Source organism: Diabrotica virgifera, chromosome 4 (genome assembly GCF_917563875.1).
Source record: "Diabrotica virgifera virgifera chromosome 4, PGI_DIABVI_V3a".
NCBI lineage: Eukaryota > Metazoa > Arthropoda > Insecta > Coleoptera > Chrysomelidae > Diabrotica > Diabrotica virgifera.
The window spans coordinates 119,959,149-119,965,000 of NC_065446.1; positions in this window are offsets into that span (position 1 = coordinate 119,959,149).

A 5,852-nucleotide genomic window follows, 5' to 3' on the forward strand; every position below is an offset into this window, starting at 1 on the left:
TGTTTTCAAAAGACCATATGTTTCCACTATCCGGAACTGTTAGTTCCCTCGGAGTTGTTTATGGGGTTATCTGATGAATAGATAGGTAATAGGTACTTTATATTTTGGTAAAAATGAAATGGGTAATTTAAGTCCATAACATGCAGTATCGTTTTCAGCAGTAGGTAGGTATTCATTAATGTTTTAAATATGTACGCAAATTTTCAAATTATTTAAAAATGTCTTTAAATAAAAAGCATTAAATACAAAACCCACTATATTGATACTTAGTTTAGAAAAGTGATAGATATTTTAAAAAATAATACCCTTGTTTAAAGTGTGATTCCTGAATTATTAATTTCAAAGTTTTATGTGATTAACATCTTGACGAAAAGCATACATAATTTCAAAATTTCACCTTGCATTATTCATAATTGACCCTACATAATACACATTTTTAAGATGAGGTTGTTAAGCAGCTTCTAAAAACAAAAATATACAGGGTGTTTAATTAAAATTAAAGATAATGGACTACGCTAGGCTTACATGAATCACCCTGTACATTTAAATTTATGTTTAAAAAGCACACATGTTTATATATGAAAATCTACAGGTCCCAGCGTTTTTTAAAATTATTTAAAACAAGGACAGAAATAATTTTATTCCATAAGTGCCTTCTTATATATGTATATACAAGGTGTTTCAGAAAAAGGTAACACGATCTCTAGGATAGGTGAAAAATAAAAAAATAATTGGGGTTTGCTTACTAAATAATTTTGGTTTAACGATACAGGGCGTTGAAGAACAAAAAGTTTTACACATTTTTTTCACTATTTTTCCGAAACTACTGGTAACATCGTATATTATTCGTTATACAAAAATTTTTACTAAGCAAAATAAAATGTTGAAATTATAAATATGTTATTTTATTTTAAGCTTTTATTAAAAAAGATAAAATAGAAGAATGCATGAGAACAACAATAAAGAATGAAACCAAAAATGTATGTAAGGATGGGGCCAAGTAGGGAAAATGTAAATGTAAATTAAATGTCAATGTAAAATTAATAATAAAAGATTATTATTGTAAGTTTTGAACATATTTCATGTCATGGGACATGAAATTACGAGTGGCAGGGATAACCAGACACATGAACTGAATATAAGAATCGTTCTTGGGTGGGCAGCATTTGGAAAACTGAGAGAAACTTTTAAAAGTGAGTTGCCCACATGTCTAAAGAGAAAGGTATTTGATCAGTGCGTCCTCCCAGTCTTGACGTACGGATCAGAAACACTTACCTTAACTAAAGCCTCGGCTACCAAACTAAGAGTAACGCAGAGAAGAATGGAGCGCTCAATGTTAGGAATAACTCTGCAAGACAAAATCAAAAACGAAGAAATCAGGAGATAAACAAAGGTGACTGACGTCATCGAAAGGCTAGCCAGGTTGAAGTGGAGATGGGCAGGACACATTGCCAGAATGACAGATGGGAGATGGACAAAAAGGTTATTGGAATGGAGGTCAAGCGAAGACAAGAGAAACGTCGGTCGACCGCCTACAAGATGGACTGACGACTTAAGAAACTAAATAAAAACTGGATGAAAGCGGCGCAGGATAGACGTGGTTGGAAACAAGGGGAGGAGGCCTATGTTCAGCAGTGGACATTTAAGGCTGAATGATGATTGTAAGTTTTTTTCTTTTACCGAGTTTCCGGTACTTTTCGCAACGTCGTTTTCCATTTAGGTTAAAATGGCCACTTGGGTGTTACGTAACGTTTAGGTAGGGGGAGGGGGGTACAGAAAAACGTTACGGTGCGTTACATGGGAGGGAGGGTGGGTCAAAAATCCTCAAAAATTGTGTTACGTAATACTTGAACGCTCCCTAAACAGTTGACTCGTTTAACGGCAGTCCGCGTCGGTCACTATTTATTTAAGAACCAGTTTTTCAAACATGATGTACTAGACATTAAATCTGTAGGTAGAAATAACGTGAAGGTAATCTTTAAAACTTGCGCAAATTCTCTAGTCGAACACGAGCTTATTAAGGTGATACAGGAGCGATCAACAGGTAGCAAAAACGCGTTCCAAGATTGCGGTTGTAATTTTGAATATTTTTTCGAGATATTTGGCACACGTATTCGTAATATAATAAAGAATGGCGGTACAGAGCCCAATTTGAAAAATATATTAATATGTGGAAATTACTCTGTAATTAAACACAATATTAAAAAACGAGCCTGTACCGCCATTAAGAAGAACAAAAAAATACACTTTCTTCAAATAAACTTTTTTATCCGATGCCTAGATTTTGTGTCATTTTGGAACTACTAAAATTTTTTATTTCATTAGTAGTTCCAAAATGACATAAAATCTAGGCATCGGATAAAACAGTTTATTTGAAGAAAGTGTATTTTTTGTTCTTCTTAATGGCGGTACAGGCTCGTTTTTTAATATTGTATTTAATTACAGAGTAATTTCCACATATTAATATATTTTTCAAATTGGGCTCTGTACCGCCATTCTTTATTATATTACGAATACGTGTGCCAAATATCTCGAAAAAATATTCAAAATTACAGTCGCAATCTTGGAACGCGATTTCGCTACCTGTTGATCGCTACTGTTTCCTCTTAAGAGCAATAAACTTGTTGGGTATATTCCATCATTTTTTGTCCAAAAAAAGGGAATAATCAGGGAATGTGATACGTTTTTGGAAGATTTTGGAAAATATTGTTTCGGATAAAAAAGTTATCGAAGTAAAAAGGTTGAAAAGGAAAATAATCGATTCTGATAACGAAACAGTTCTTGTTCCTCGCCAGATGGTAATATTAACTTTTGAAGGAAATAGCATTCCTAAGACTGTTAAATTAGACTTGGTTAGATTTAATGTTGAACAGTATATATACCCAGTTGTTCAGTGCTTTTTTGCTTTCGGTACGGCCATACTGCTCGGCAATGCAAATCAACCACAAATCGTTGCAAAAACTGTAGTCAAATACACGATAATAATGAAACATGTACTAACTCACTATTCTGTTTACATTCCAACTTCTCTGAACACAACTCTCTCTCTAAACAGTGTCCTATATTTAAACATCAATACAAAATCAAATCAGTCATGGCTTTTAAAAATACTACTTTTAAAGAGGCAGAAACCATAGCTAATAATTCGTCATACTCCAAGATAACTACAAATAATATATTCGATATATTAAAGACTATAGAAAATTTTCCCTCCTTAACCCCCAACGTCTATGATGGCACAAGTCAAAACCAATCATATGTACCTGCTTTTAAAAAAATCAGGAAACAAGCGTAAAGCTGTCTCTCCTACTGCGGCCGAAAAACCTCCAACTTTTCCAAGATCTCACAATACTAAAAATACCTCATCCCAACCTATAATCCCCAATCCCTACCGGGACGAGTTTATGGCTTACAAAGAAAAAATAGAATGTAAAATAATTAATGAAATCCCAGAATACAAAGGAAGAAATTGAAAAAATGTTGGGCAACCTAATAAATACTGAAAGTGATGGGGAATAATAGGACGTTTAACATACTTCAGTGGAACTGTCAATCTATAAATAAGCATAAACCTAGTTTACTTAGTTATCTTGAAAACAATGTAGTTGATGTCATTTTACTTAATGAAACATGGCTTTCTCAAAATAAAAATTTTGCTTTAACAGGTTATTACATTGTTAGAACTGATAGACCTGATGGTTTCGGTGGTTTAGCCATTCTCATATCAAATAATCTTTGTTTTACTGAAATTAAAGTAACTAAAAACTTTAATAAAGGTATTGAAACGTGTGCAGTTTTTATAGAACAAATAAAATTAGTAGTTGTTTGCATTTATAAACCTCCTAAAGTAATAGTTACTTGTAGAGATTGGGAAAAACTTTTTACTCAATTTGGCGGTAAGGTTTTTGTCGGTGGGGATTTCAATGGACACCACAGTAGGTGGGGTTCCTTGAAAGATTCCGCTCAGGGTAAGTGTATAGTGGACGCGTTAGATAATAGTAATTTAGTTTTGCTAAACGACGGTAGACCGACCAAAGTAACAATACCCAATGAACTTCCATCAATGGTGGATCTATCCCTTGTTACATCCAATCTAATTGGATACACTACATGGGATCCTGTGCCTGATACCCTGGGTTCAACTCACTTACATATACTAATCACTATTGACCTGGAATATCAACCATGCACAATAATTCCTTCCTCTAAATGGAAAGAGTCTTCGGCAAACTGGAATATCTTTAAATATCATACAGAAAAAACATTGGCTGAAAATATATTTGATAATATCACTTCTGAGGAGCGTTTTGACTTCATTTTAAAGACAATTGACGATGCTGCCTCATATTCTATGAATATCAAAAACTCTTTTCAGCCAAAATCTAAAACTTCACTCTGGTGGGATAATGAATGTAAAGATATGATAAATTCTCGAAAACTGGCATACAAAAATTACAAAAAAGTATCGAATTTTGAAAACTATATTAAATATAAACATATTCAAGCCAAAAGTAAACTTTTGTTTACAAACAAACAAAAAAATTCATGGATTAACTTTGTCAATACTTTAAACAAAAACACTCCCATCAGTAAAATTTGGAATTTTGTTAATGAACTAGTGAATAAAAATTATTATTCAAGAAGATATCCTCTATCAAATGAACTAATAGAACAGTTGCTCGACAAATTTGCTCCGCCATGACGCCATGATCCGATGTTGATCTTCTTATTTAGAATAACAGTCAAACTTATAAATACAATATTTTCGAGAAAAGTTTGGATATGGAAGAATTTGAAGCTGCACTCAAGTCTTTTAATTCCTCAGCTCCGGGGCGCGATCAAAATACTTATAACATTATATATGAATTACCTCTTATAGGTAAACAAAGCTTACTAACAATTTTCAACGATTGGCTTTTCAATGGAAAATATGTAGATCATATGAAAGAAATAGTTATCTGTTTAATTCTTAAACCTAATAAAGATAAAACCAGATAAAACACTCTCCTCTTCTTATAGACCGATATCATTAATGTCTTGCATATGTAAGACATTCGAAAGACTGATTAAGACTAGGTTAGAATGGCTTATAGAACATTATAGTATTCTCCCAAGTACACAATATGGATTTAGGTCTGGTGTTGGAACACTTGATGCAATACCACATTTAGTCACAGACGTTCAAATAACGTTTTTCAGAAACAACTATCTTGTTTGTTTGTTTTCAGACCAAAAGGGGCATATGATTCTGTTGATTTAACCAAGTTACATAAAAAACTTTATGATATGGGATTACCTCAAAATATAGCTTCTAATATTGTTCATCTTTATAATAATCGTGTTATATATATTAAAGATCATTTAAACCAACTACATGGTCCTAGAATAGCTCATACAGGTCTACCACAAGGATCAGTTTTAAGTCCGTTATTGTTCAACATATTTTCAGTAAGTATTCATGGCATTTTTGATAATTCAATTAATTGAATTCAATACGCCGATGACATATGCATATGACAGAGCATAACTCGTATACTGATTGCCTGGAGGCTCTGAACTTCATCATGCATAAGGTTAATAATTGGGTAACAAATCATGCGCTGACCATTTTCCCTGACAAATCAGCCATAATGATATTCACTAGACATAGGATTCGTACGCCTGACAAAATAAAACTGTCTGGATATGATATATCTATTGTCAAAAAATAGAAATATCTTGGCATTCTTCTTGATACGAAACTTCTATGGTCAAACATGTTGAATATATAAAAAGCAGGAGTGAAAAAGGTATTAATATCCTTAAATTTGTCACTAATCGTAGATGGGGTGCTGACCCTAAAGTTGCACTGA